The following is a 12924-nucleotide window of genomic DNA, read 5'->3' as shown; positions in this document are numbered from 1 at the left end:
TTTTGGGGACTAACCTATTGACATAGTGCCCAGTGCCAGTTGTTGTTTTTTGCTTGTTTTTTACTTCGCAGAAAATCAATATCAAACGGAGTCCAGATGCAGCGGAACTATTTGGAGAATTTTCCTGGACCAGAAGACACCTGTTGGGCCGAAGAAGTACTAGAGGGGGCCTCCGAGGGGAACACAACCCACATGGGCGCGCCTAGGGGCGCGCCCTGGCGGGTTGTGCCCACCTCGACCGCCTCCCACGCCGCCTCTTTGCTCTATAAATACCCCGAAAAACCAAAAACCCTAGGGGAGTCGACGAAATACAATCCAGCCACCGCAAGTTCCAGAACCACAAGATCCAATCTAGACACCATCACGGAGGGGTTCATCATCGTCATTGGTGCCTCTCCGATGATGCGTGAGTAGTTCATTGTAGACCTACGGGTCCGTAGCCAGTAGCTAGATGGCTTCCTCTCTCACTTTTGATTCTCAATACAATGGTCTCTTGGAGATCTATTTGATGTAACTCTTTTTGCAGTGTGTTTGTTGGGATCCGATGAACTTTGAGTTTATGATCAGATCTATTTTATTCATGAAAGTTATTTGAGTTCTGATCCCTTATATGCACGATTTCTTATAGCCTCGTATTTCTTCTTCGAATCTTTGGTTTAGTTAGGTCAACTAGATCAGTTTTTTTGCCATGGGAAGAGGTGCTTTGTGATGGGTTCAATCTTACGGTGCTCAATCCCGGTGACAGAAGGGGACATGACACGTATGTATTGTTGCTATTAAGGATAAAAAGATGGGGTCTATTCCTACATGAATAGATCTTGTCTACATCATGTCATCGTTTTTATTGCATTACCACTACAAGAAAAATGCTCATTTATGACAAAAATTAGTGACCGCGGTTTAATTAGTCATAGATCCATGACCAAAATTCACAAATTAGTCATGAAGGGTGTAGAAGGGCTCAAACCCTATAATCTCATGACAATTCGGAGCCAAAAGATCGTTACTTGATTTCATAGAAAGGCCACAAAGATGTGAATGTTGCATACTACCTTATTTCAGTCCATAATGACCAAATATATCATCATAAAAACTTGATGAGGGTGATTAGATGACAACTCAGCAATTTTGTCTACGTGGCGTTCCTTGTTGTCAATCTCTACTCCTAATAGAGCAGTTGGTAGTCTCCATCGGTTAATTTTCGTCCCACCTACCACGGTTTATTTTCGTCCTCCCTTCCACCTCCCCTGAACCGACGAGCGCAAAAAAAAACATTGCGATGGGACGAGGGTGCAAACCTCCGGTCCATAGATAGAAAAACTGATGTAAAAAAATCTACGAAAATTAACCAATGAAAAAAAAACGGATGCTAGGGGCTAGGGCAGGTACGAGCGATTCCTCCTGCCCCGCCCCCACCTTCTCCCCCACTCCCGGCGCCGCCCCGCCCCCATCTTCTCCCTCACTCCCGGCGCCGCCCGAGCCCAAACCTCCCTGGATCCCGGCGCCGCCCCACCCCCACCTCCTCCCTCGCTCCCGGCCACCCATGCCGCCTATGCGCGCCCCTCCCACACACTCCCGACCTCCTCCCGGCGCACATGCCACCGCCCCTGCTCCTCCCTCCTCCAGGAGGGCGCGCCGCCGCCCCTTTTCTCCCTTCCCCCTGCCGGCATGCGCGCCGCCGCCCCTCTGGCCATCGCCGGCATCCCGCTCGAGCCCGTGAACCCGAGGAAGATGGAGTCGATGGATGATGGGAAGGAGCAGCGGCTGCCTCGTGGTGACCTCGATGCTGCTACTGGTATGTGCTGTGCAATCTTCAGAGATGAAAAAAAGATAGTACAGAGAGGAGAGAGGATTGCAGTTCAGACAGATTGACTGGTAAGGTTCAGAGATGTTGCTGAATGGAATACACGACCGAATGGAATCTATAATTTGCAGCTATACCATCCTATAGTCCGGGAACCTGTAATGTGCTCAATAAATCCATGTTTATACTTTCCAAGTTTCACTTGCATGTTTCCCTTGTATTGATGTTGTGGCTGGTAAGTGCCTGTCTCTTATGGAGTATAGGTTGCAGTGGAGTAAGTGAAAAGTGTACATGATTGTAGGTTGAAACTTGCTAATTATGATTGAGCAGATGGAGCCTGATGCCCGCGTCTATACCTCCTAAGTCGGAGGCGGCGTACCATGTGTCAACCGCCCTGAACCCTGGTCCTCATGATCACGTCAACCAAACAGGGTCAACGACAAGGATGCTTCTGATGTAGTAGGTCTGGATGCGACACCTTTCCTGAATTTGCTTATGTATGATGCATTTCATAGTGTTTCTTCTATCACGGTAACAAGAATCTCTACCTACTTTATTGGTGTATGGTCAATGTATTGGTGAGAAATTGAGGTTGAATACCAATATACGCACATACAGCAGCAATGGTTGATGACAACAACAGCCTTGTAGCTTCAGGTATGAGATTAAGAAGGCTCACATTTTTTGCCTAATTGTAGTTTATGGTACCCCTTTTTCTTATGTTCACGTGTACAAGCAACTTCACATCAAAATTTATATGTGTGGTTTGTTTTGCCTTCTTTGATTTTGCTAAGGAGTGGAGCATGAGGAGGGCTCTGTATTGTGGCGGGGAAGGAGCGGAGGAACTGTGCATCCGGGAATGGCGCGATCGCCGATCCTATTTATTGCTCTACTGTCTGACAGGTGCCACAACGGCCTTGTAGCTTCAGGTATGAGACTAAGAAGGTTCACAAGTTTTGCCTAATTGTAGTTTCTGGTACCCCTTTTTCTTGTTCACGTGTAGAAGCAACTTCACAGCAAAATTTATATGAGTGGTTCGTTTTTGCCTTCTTTGATTTACAAATTGCTAAGGAGCGGAGCATGGAGCAGGGCTCTGAGTCGTGGTGGGGCATGTCGGAGGGCTCTGGGTTATGGCAGGGAAGGAGCGGAGGAACTGTGCATCCGGGGATGGCGTGACCGCCGATCATATCCGTCGCACTGGTGCCTGACAGGTCAAATGATCAGCAAGGCATGTGACAGCATCTTCAGGCCCAACTCTCACTCTGCTGTCGCCCATTCAACGCACTCGTCGATGCTAGGGGTGGATGGTTCTTTGATGCTGGCACAACTGGAGACAGCAAGAAGCAGAGGGAGGGAGGCTATCATGTTGAAGAAGACGCCGGCACCCTGACAGCGGAAATGCGGTTTCTCGGAGCTTGCGGGAAGGAGGCCGATGGCTTCCCGTTGTAGTAACGCGATGCTGAAGCAACAACACACCAGGTTCTATTCCTTTTTTTTTGAAGATCACACCACGCTCTATTTGTAAACCATTTTTCACTACCAGTAATTACTAGAGTATGTGAATAAAATCTGGTGTGAACAAAATCTGAACTGTAATTTGTGATATTTGAGATGTCTATAAGTGTACAAATAGAAATGTGTCAATTCAATTGATTGTCAGATTCAGAATAGTATGTGTGTAGTGGCTTCTATCTCAGTTTTTTTATGCTGTTTGTGTTTGAATTAATTAGAACTTTGACCATCGTGTTTGTTCAGCCTGCAAGGTGATTAGCAGTCAGCAAACTATTGGAAAGATGCTGGTACCTCATTTTTCTCAAGCTCTGAAGACATGCACAAGAATAGGTATGGCTACATGCTTTCTATATCCGTCAGCTTCATAAAGCATTTTGGAGGGGTGCATCTTGTTGGAGAGGTCTGGTATGCATGTTTAATCAAAGAAAACAAAAGTTTTTTTAGGTAATAAAGATTGATGAAAATTTGGACTTTAGATTGTATCAGGGACAATTTTCACGATAAATTACACGAAGTTTGTATCTTGGGACATCTTCATGCCGACTTACGTTCAATATTAGGATATGTCCCCTCATGTGCCAGTTTTGAGATTTTGTTAGAAGTTCACGATCTGTTCTTAGTTCCTGCATGGTTTTTCACCTTTCTGTAGAGATTTGAGTATAACTTAAAGTTCTAGGTGCATATAAGCTTGTGAGTTAAATAAAACTCACTTGATGGTTCTAACTAAATTCTGCAAAAATATGATCCATGACAGAAAGAGACATGGAGGTTTAGAGGCAGAGTGGATGCCTGCACCAACAACTTTATAGATTGAACTGCGTTTTGCTAGATGACTCAAATTTTAGAACGCGAGCATTATTTTTTGCAGAATTTAGTTAACTTATAATCAAGTCAAGCTTAAAACAAGAGATCTACTCTCTGATATTGAATTTAATTCCGTTCTTGCAAAAGCACCAGAGATGAATGAGGAGATTATTCAATATTGAATTCAATTCCTTTCTTGTACCCATGATCGATCTACTTCCATACTGCAAGCTTGCACCTGATCAGGTTTCTAACTTAATTCAGTTTTGTTAGATCCGTCGATGAAGTAAACAACATATTTCAAGATATGATGGTTGGTACTTCCAGTTTTGCTGTACTCTGTCATTTTCCTTTTTGGGAACAATACTGCTCTATTTGCTTATTTAAGATCATGGTAATCATTTTTGCTAGCCAATGTGTATTATAATTTTCTCCCGTTATTGTTGCAGGTTAGAGTGCAGCTTTCAGATAATTTTCTTCCCTCGGGATATTTGAAGACTGTTTGTTACCCATCAAGTTCAGGAAAACCAAGGGTATCATATGAATTGGATTACGTAGAAGACACAGAGATAAAAGGTACATGGTTTCATTCATATAGACACTGATTTATCCTTACTAGGGCTTAATCAGGTCATGTATGGTTCATGAATCTGCTATTTCTTTACAATTTTTTTAAAAGTTTCTAGCTCATAGGTCCAGCATGTTCGATTAGGAGGTTTGCATTGCTCTGAATGTATGAATTAAGGATGCCCCGATGTTTTGAGTTTAGATGTGATAATTTAATTTCAAAATTTGTCATAGATTTGTGCAGTAGTAGCATAGTTGTGACGCCTCTATAACAATTCTACAGTTGAAGGTGTATTTTATCTACTATCTCCACGATGACACTGGTGCCTGTGCGCACGATGATGGCATGGTGACGATGAATTGGATTACGTAGAAGGTCGTCTTCCCGGAGCACCACGCGCTGGCCGCCGTCTCCATCTGCAGCCGCGCCAACAAGACAGGTACGCCGCCGCGCCCTCGACGTATTCCCTACTCCCGTGTACGCACGGTCAAGTCTGCATCGCGTCTTGTGCCCCATACGGCCTTGGCAGATCTCAGTGAGATGGACTCCACTAGAAATTCCTATAAAGGGGATTTAACTCAGAAGAACCATAGACGAAGTCTATAACTAATTGTGAAATATTTCCTGTTATTTAGTGTTCCTAAATTAGGTCAAGAATGTACTGCTTACATTGCAGACTGTATATATATAATTCGGCTTGGTCTTCTTCTACATGGTGACTATTGACGCAAAGAAGGATTGCACTTCGTTCCCACCACTATACTCTATACATACGTGATTACTCAGATTTCAATTTAGTGTGAATATTCACTATCATGCATGATAGTTGTCTGCACCAAGATGAGTTTGTCGGTGCTGAATCTGAAATGGTTGCCGCTGTCCCGCCAGCAGCATCGTAGACGAGCCAAGCAACAAGATGATGGAGACCAGCCGTACTTCTTGATCCGGTATCTAAACAATTGGTTGTCAGTGTTGCTGCGGAATTTGCAGAGGAGGGAGAGGGTTTTGCTGACAACTGGCACATTGAGGTTAGGTGTTGGTCTAGGCGCTGGTGTTGGTGAGGCGCGTCACTGGAGCTCGGCCATCACTCAATCGGGCAGCACTTTGAGCCATTGTAAAAATATCATGATCATCTTTTGGCGAATACAAAGATGTTTATAACCTAATAATCAAAGACCAGCAATGTTGCTTGTATATCGAGAGATACTACGGGAATTGATACACTCATAGCTTATTTTCCTTAGTTGTACGTTGTGTTGTCACTTATTTTTCTGATCTTTGTCATGCATATATTTCGACTAAATTATGGTTGTTGTTTATGGTTGTCAAATGAAGCCATTGATAGAGATAAGCAAAAGTAGTTGTTGATTGACAAAGCGAAAATGCAACTTAGAGACACTATAATACTTAAGAATTAAGTACCAGGAAAAAACTATGTCATGCTTTATAACAGGTCATCAACTCTTCATGTAGCTCACTGCTTTATTCCGTAGATCAAACACTGACACTTCTTCTTTGGATACAACAAGAATCATACCCCACCCACGTGGCGGCACGACGCAGAAGGGCTACATGGGTCTATAGTGGCGCGTGCAATGGAAAGACACCTACATGGGCCTATTAAGCATGGACTTCACAACCCACTTAGAGCTCCAGAGATTGTTTTCTTGTACTATGAATTTAAGGCGGTTCTCGAGAGAAACAAGTTGCCATGGACCGGCGAGATCAAGACATGGCTCCGACAACATCAACCCGAGCGGTGGCCGTGATAGAGAGAGCGTTCGTGAGAGGGGATGGAGTGGCGGCTGCGCGTCTGTGTCAGTCGACCAGTTGCAAGAGGGGATGGGGCGGTGGCTGCGCATACGCGCTTGTGGAGGTGCCGGTATGCACCCTGATTTATTTGAGCCTGGGAGGTGCCGGTATGCACCCTGATTTTTTTTTTTTTTTCGTATGCATATCCCTGAATTTTATGTGTCGTGATTTAAGTGTTGTTGTGTGTGTCATTGTGTCCTATATAATGATTCTTATTGACGCACCACTGCAACCCTGTTCGTTTATCAATCTGATGCAAGAAACAAACTAATACATGGAGAGTACAAATTTATTACAATAATCTATATATGCCCTGCAGTACCTGTGCACCTTGCAATAGGTAGAGATGGTAAATTTTGTAGCTTTTTGTTCCCCTTTTTTTCCATCGAAATTATGGATTTGGAAGCTATTCATGGAGTGTTTCAATTGCTTGCTATATTATGGATTTGCAATGAGCACAAGCCTGCAACGTTGAAGGAAAAGCCGTTGTCGCTGATGACATGACACTGTGGGTGAGATTTTTTATTATGTTAGTACAGAGTACAGACTGATATTATGCCGCAACAACAATGTATATACCTCCCGAGCTTTGTGGATGCTTCTCTTCACAAAAGGAGAGGTTTAGAGTTCATGCTTTGTGCTTATTAGAAAACAAAGAAAAGGAACGAGTTGCTTGAAATATTGACATGTATATAGTGTAACAAAAACATGCTTACAGTTCTAACATGAATTTTATTGAGCTGAGAGTTGTGATATGCAAATGTTTTATGGTCGATGGTTCTGTACCATCGGTTATATTGTATAAAAATGGTCTCTGCTTTCATCTTCTTTGATGATATATTTTCTTGTAAAAATTGAAATGCATAATGCACCTGTTCTTTTTATCGTGGTTCCAATTTTTTGCCAAATTTATAAATTCTTTATGAATAGTAACATAGACGCATGTTCTTAATCTATTTTGTTTTTTTTCACCCCAAAATGCTGTGTAGATCTGCCATTGACATTTTTTGGAGCACTGGATGAACATTTGCTAACATGTTGATAGGAAAAGCCTTTGTTTCCTCATAAAATGTTGCCCATTAGTTAAACTTATTGGATACATGCAGTATGCACGATGACCATGTACAACCTTTTTAGTTAGAATTGTGTCTGCTACTAATCTACTTTGCTTAATAGAAAGAACTCTGCATGTTTCAGAAACAAGAGGTAATGCAAACATTTTATTCTGTTGTAAACTTGTGATTCAGCATTGGGGCGTGGACGACAAGAAGTGTAGGCATGTGCCCAGCATAACGGACCATGATGGATTGCTGAGGGGATGTCATGTTGCGGCTGGAGCCATCATCGACCACGATGTCGCGCTAGGAGAACAAGGGCAAAGGCGAGGACATGTTGGTGTTGTTGGAATAAGGTTTATTGGGTCTTCCTCCTCCAGCAACATATTACACAATGTATTTAAGCTGATTGATTCTCTTTGGTAAAAATGTCTCTCATTTGCTTTATGAAACTTTACCTTTGTAAAATTAACTGAGTTATATACATCTATGTGTGGTATCTATCTGGTTATATTAAACTGCAGTTCATTCTTCTTGCTGGAAGGGGTGCCGTGAAATATGATCTGGATGCCATTGAAGTTGTATATATGTTGTTGTCCATGTGAGTCAATTCTATGATACCACTAATCATCACATAAGGTCATATGCTAATTCTTGAGCTATGTACACTTAAAGGTCCTCTCACCTTGGATCATATCAATCTGCTATCAATGGCTAAGACTGAGCTTTGATTGCTCACCACTTTCTTAAATCTATTTTTTAAACACCTCATTCTTCCTGAATTTTCTGATACACCGAGCAGCATCGCAAGTTAATTCAAGTAATTGGTCTTGAAAACATGTATTCTTTCCAGTCCATGGAATGTAATGCTTTGGGCGAACCTTCAATCAAACTTAAAAATAACTTAGTGCCGATGTTGTTTTAAATATTAAGTCGGAAACTTGAAACTTATGTGTTAAATAGTATCGAGAAGTAATTCCCAAAATATTACAGTTTTGCTTAGTTTTATACTACATATCAGTAAAAGAAATTACTCCTCATGGTAGCTGACTTAGCTGACAGGTCTGATGATTACTCATTAGGGGCATTTCAATCGATGCCATTGTTTGAAGAAAATGAATTTATCATTTGCTTCGAATTTTTGCTTTGTTGTTATATATTGCATTTGAGGAGACCACATGCTCTTGAAACTTGACACAATTCATTATTGTATGCAACAAGTTATATATTTTTTGGGAAGATGCAACAAGTTATATTGGTTATATTTCTCTCCATGGGGCATACTATACTTATTTGCAGTGATGGAGGGGCGAGCTGGGGCCGGGCCAGCATTTGCACGTCAACATTATTAGAGCTACCAAATATGATGTTTTGGAGAATATTTATTTTGATGGTTCTGGGAAAGTTTGGAGACTGGCGTGTGATATTACTCATAAAGCAGAGACACAAACAATGTGGAAACATACACTATGGATGACGTGCTTGCGGCCATTGGGCTGTGGAATCCAAGCACTTGTTCTTGCATGGATACATGGGTTGGGTTGTAGAAACCATGGAGCTCAGTCTACTATCAATCTATCGAGTTTACATCCCGTTGTCTTGTAAATCTTTCTCCGGGTATTGAAATTCATAGTTGTTTCTATGTATCTTTCCTTGCCACTGGGGTTCATAAGCTCACAAATAATATATCAAATTTAGACATTTTTTTCTACTGTGTATCTGTGTGTGTGTGTGTGTGTGCCCTGTAGTTAATACCTGGCTTGAATGTGGCCAAGGTTACTTATTGTGCTGTGCTGGGCCATGGGTGAGGAGGACACTTGGTGGTGTAGTGATGATGAGCCGGTGTCTGAAAAAATGGTAAGATGTGCTACGATTGATCTAGGATATGCGAGGGCAAGTTAGTGGGGACAAGATGGTGTCGGAATGAGAGCCAATGCAGCCGGGCGACATGGGACGAGTACACCGTTAGGAAGGAGAGGTGGAGGTGGTTGCAAATAGGGATAGATCGATTGGACAAGGAGATCCGTTATGCCAGGAGATAAATAATAGAAGAGAAATAATCAAAAGCGCGTTACAGAGAAAGACGAAGGACACACGTACCGACATGGTTAGAAACTATACATGACGCCTTTTTCTTATCAAATTTCACTATCTTTTATGTCGTCACATAGTAATATTATGCTCTCGTTGGAAGGCTCAGACGCCCATTTGATATCAACGCACGGGCATTCTACTAGTCATCATAGGAGATGAGGGTGACTAGATTACAACTCAGTAATTTAATTAAGTAAAGTGGGGTGTTCGGACATTGGAGGCCGAATTGTAGTATGTACCAATTGTCGCGCGGAGGGCAGAGTCAACCGAAGCCCCCGGCGGTCCATCCCTTCGAGTGACGGTTTTACGTATCGCTCCGTCGATCACGGAGGCGATTAGGGTTCGAGCACGGTCTGCCTCCATAGGGTCTCGTTCGAGATCGATGCCATCACCCCTAATACTCGATCGATTGCTCGTCTCTCGCATCCACGCGAGCCTCGTCGTTAACCCTTCCACCAGAAGCCTTCTGTGTGCTCCCTAGGGCGCACGGTCGTAAGACACCAAAACCCTAGGAGGAGTACGGCGGCGGCCTGGGCCGGTAGGAGGGAGATGGAGGGAGTTGCAGGGATGTTGAGGAGCCTCAAGTTGTCGGAGGAGGAGAGGAAGGGCGTCAAGATCCGTTTGGGCGGAAAGGAGAAAGGGAAGGGGTCTCTCACTCAGGCGATGGGGAGGGTGGTGTCTGAGAAGCCGGCTCATCCAGACGCAATCTGCCTCTCCCTGGGGCGGATCTGGTGTCCGATAAAAGGGATCGACTGCAAGGAGGCCGGGGATAATAGGTTTGTGTTCATCTTCAAATAGGAATCTGGAAAGCTGAAGGCACTGGAGGACGGACCGTGGATGTTTGATAAAGATCTTGTTGTGGTGGAGGAATATGATCCAAGCAAAAGAATAGAGGACTATGCATTCAATGATATTCCCATATGGGTAAGAATCTTCAATCTTCCCCTTGGTATGATGAACGAGGCCACACGGAGGAAATAGGTAACATCATTGGACGCTTTGTTGAGGTGGATGCTGGAACGGATGGTAGGGCAATTGGCAAGTTCTTGAGGGTGAAGATCAGGATGAACATAGAGAAACCAATCAAGAGGGGCTTTACCTTGGATGATGAGGATGAGAAGGAACCACAAAAAAGAAAGAAGAAAATGAGCATTGATGGAATGGAGGAGGAGGAAGAAGGGCTCTGGTGTCGCTTTGAATACGAATTCTTGCCTGACTTTTGTTATTCTTGTGGCCTCATCGGACATGTGGCAAAGGACTGCTCTATCAGGCTATGCAAAGGTGAGAATCCTCAGTTTGGCCCTTGGCTGAGAGCGGATGTGGGGAAGAGACGATTCGTAAACGAGGAGGACCGCAGTTGGAGGGGGAAGGGAGGCAATGCAGTAGGAAATCGGCACTATGGATACAGCCGACCGGGTGGCAGAACGGGGAGTGGGAGTGGGAGCGATAGCTTGTCTTGGAGAAAGGAGGGCGTTAGGGAGGCCGATGGGAAGGGAGGTAGAAAGGACGGGGAGGAGGAAGTGACGAGTCCTATTAAGCTGCTAACAAACAAACCCCCACGTGGAGGTAATCCGAAAAAGTTGAATATGGATGAGGCTACTGCACAGGATCCTGCTGCATGTGCTAGCGAGATCCAGGGGGAAGAATTGACCTTTCTTGGACAACACATTCTGTCTAAGGGGGAAGCGCAGGTGCCGATCTCGGAAAGCACAACAGATGCAAGCAAAACTGGTCAAATAACGATGGCAAAGGTATCTGCTGAAGATGGAGGCAGGAAGGGGACGGGTGGTAACAAAAACCCAAAGAAAATGGGGACATTTCACCGTAAGCCCAGGAAGGAAGATAGGAGGAGTGAGCCAGGCCTAAGCCTTGGGATTGTGGTGGGTCAGAAGAGAAGCCATGTAGAAGAGGAGGCCGGGGAGGAGGAGGATGCTAAGAGAGGGAAGCTAATGGAGAAGGTTTTGATAGGCAGTGCAAATGAGGAGGAAGCAGGTCATAACGACGAGAATAAGATATCGGCCGGGCTGCCCGAGCAGCTCCGCCGGACACAATGAAAATCATCAGTTGGAACTGCCAGGGACTCGGGAATGGCCCGGCAGTTCGATCTCTCCTCGAGTTGGGGAGAGCGGAGGATCCCGATGTGTTGTTCTTGGCGGAGACTAGACTCACAGAAAAGGAGTTGGAGAGTTTTCGGTGGAGGCTAGGGCTTGCTAACTTGTGTGCATGGAACCCAGTCGGGAGGAGCCGAGGGGTTGCAATGTTCTGGCAAAGAGGGCTTGACGTATCTCTCCGTTCGTATGGAAGGAGGCATGTGGATGTGGATGTGAAGGAGGAGGATGTCTCAGTTTGGCGCTTGACAGGGGTTTATGGGGAGTCGGCTATGGAGAGAAAGAAAGAAACGTGGAGAACACTTCTTCTTCTCAAGCAGCAACACCAGCAGGATCGTCCATGGCTATGCCTTGGAGACTTCAATGAAATTCTGTCCGGTATAGAGAAGGTGGGCGGGGCTGACCGATCACAAGGCATGATGGATGGATTCCGGGAGGCGCTGGAGGTTTGTGAATTGGAGGACTTGGGTTTTGAGGGTGACATCTTCACATGGAGTGATGAGGACATGACTACCTTGGATATGACCAAAAATATTGCATACATGCATATTTATCAGGTGATTTCTAGTGCAAACTATTCAATAATCTATTTATGTTATCCAGAACAAAAATACTTCACACACTTTTGTGTTTTGTGTAATTGCAGGTGTATGGGACATTTGTACAATCCACATATGAAGATAGGGGAAAAGGAGAAGTTTAGGTTATGTTCAAAAAGTCCTCTCACGTCACTTTTGGGCCAAGAGAAGATAGAGTCCAAGTCTCTCACGTTCTGGATTCAGATTCGGACTGCACAGACATACCTGACTCAAAACGCCAACAACTTTTTCATACGGACTCCGAATTGGGCGATCCTTTTTTTGTTGGAAAGTAGATTTCGTCCTCTTTCCAACCCAATTGGATTCACCTTTAAATTCGTCCGGAGCATTGAGATATGGACGAAACAATCTGACGCTGCAGCAGAATCCGAGTCAAACAACAAGTCCAAAGGTGTTGCATCACATCCACTTGGGCCCATGAGCCTTGTACGACCTAGGGTTGGTTTTAGGCTGCCTTGGGACGTCCTCCCACCTCCTTGGCCGCCACCCCTTGCTCCTATATAAGTAGATCCATCTAGTAGCTTTTTCCTTGGGATTTGTGTAGTTAAAAGTTAGCCATTGCAACTTC

The 12924-nt window shown here is 44.3% G+C and overlaps 1 long non-coding RNA gene across 13 annotated transcripts; it reads left to right on the top strand.

Annotated features, from left to right (window-relative positions):
• Positions 1–1322: 1322 nt before the first annotated feature.
• Positions 1323–9265, top strand: LOC109775970 (uncharacterized). Of its 13 annotated transcripts, none has more exons than XR_012202527.1 (10): positions 1323–1795; positions 2135–2461; positions 2599–2733; positions 2876–3283; positions 3560–3646; positions 4394–4433; positions 4570–4696; positions 4971–5127; positions 7748–8156; positions 8855–9265. It is a non-coding gene; the product is annotated as an uncharacterized lncRNA (long non-coding RNA). The 13 variants fall into 13 exon arrangements; XR_002235940.4 differs by lacking the exon at positions 8855–9265 and adding an exon at positions 6218–6570 and having other exon boundaries at positions 7748–8073; XR_012202524.1 differs by lacking the exon at positions 8855–9265 and adding an exon at positions 6218–6607 and having other exon boundaries at positions 7748–8073.
• Positions 9266–12924: the final 3659 nt, after the last annotated feature.

This window comes from Aegilops tauschii, chromosome 2 (genome assembly GCF_002575655.3).
Source record: "Aegilops tauschii subsp. strangulata cultivar AL8/78 chromosome 2, Aet v6.0, whole genome shotgun sequence".
In the NCBI taxonomy this organism is placed as follows: domain Eukaryota; kingdom Viridiplantae; phylum Streptophyta; class Magnoliopsida; order Poales; family Poaceae; genus Aegilops; species Aegilops tauschii.
This window is presented reverse-complemented; position numbering and strand designations above follow the sequence as displayed.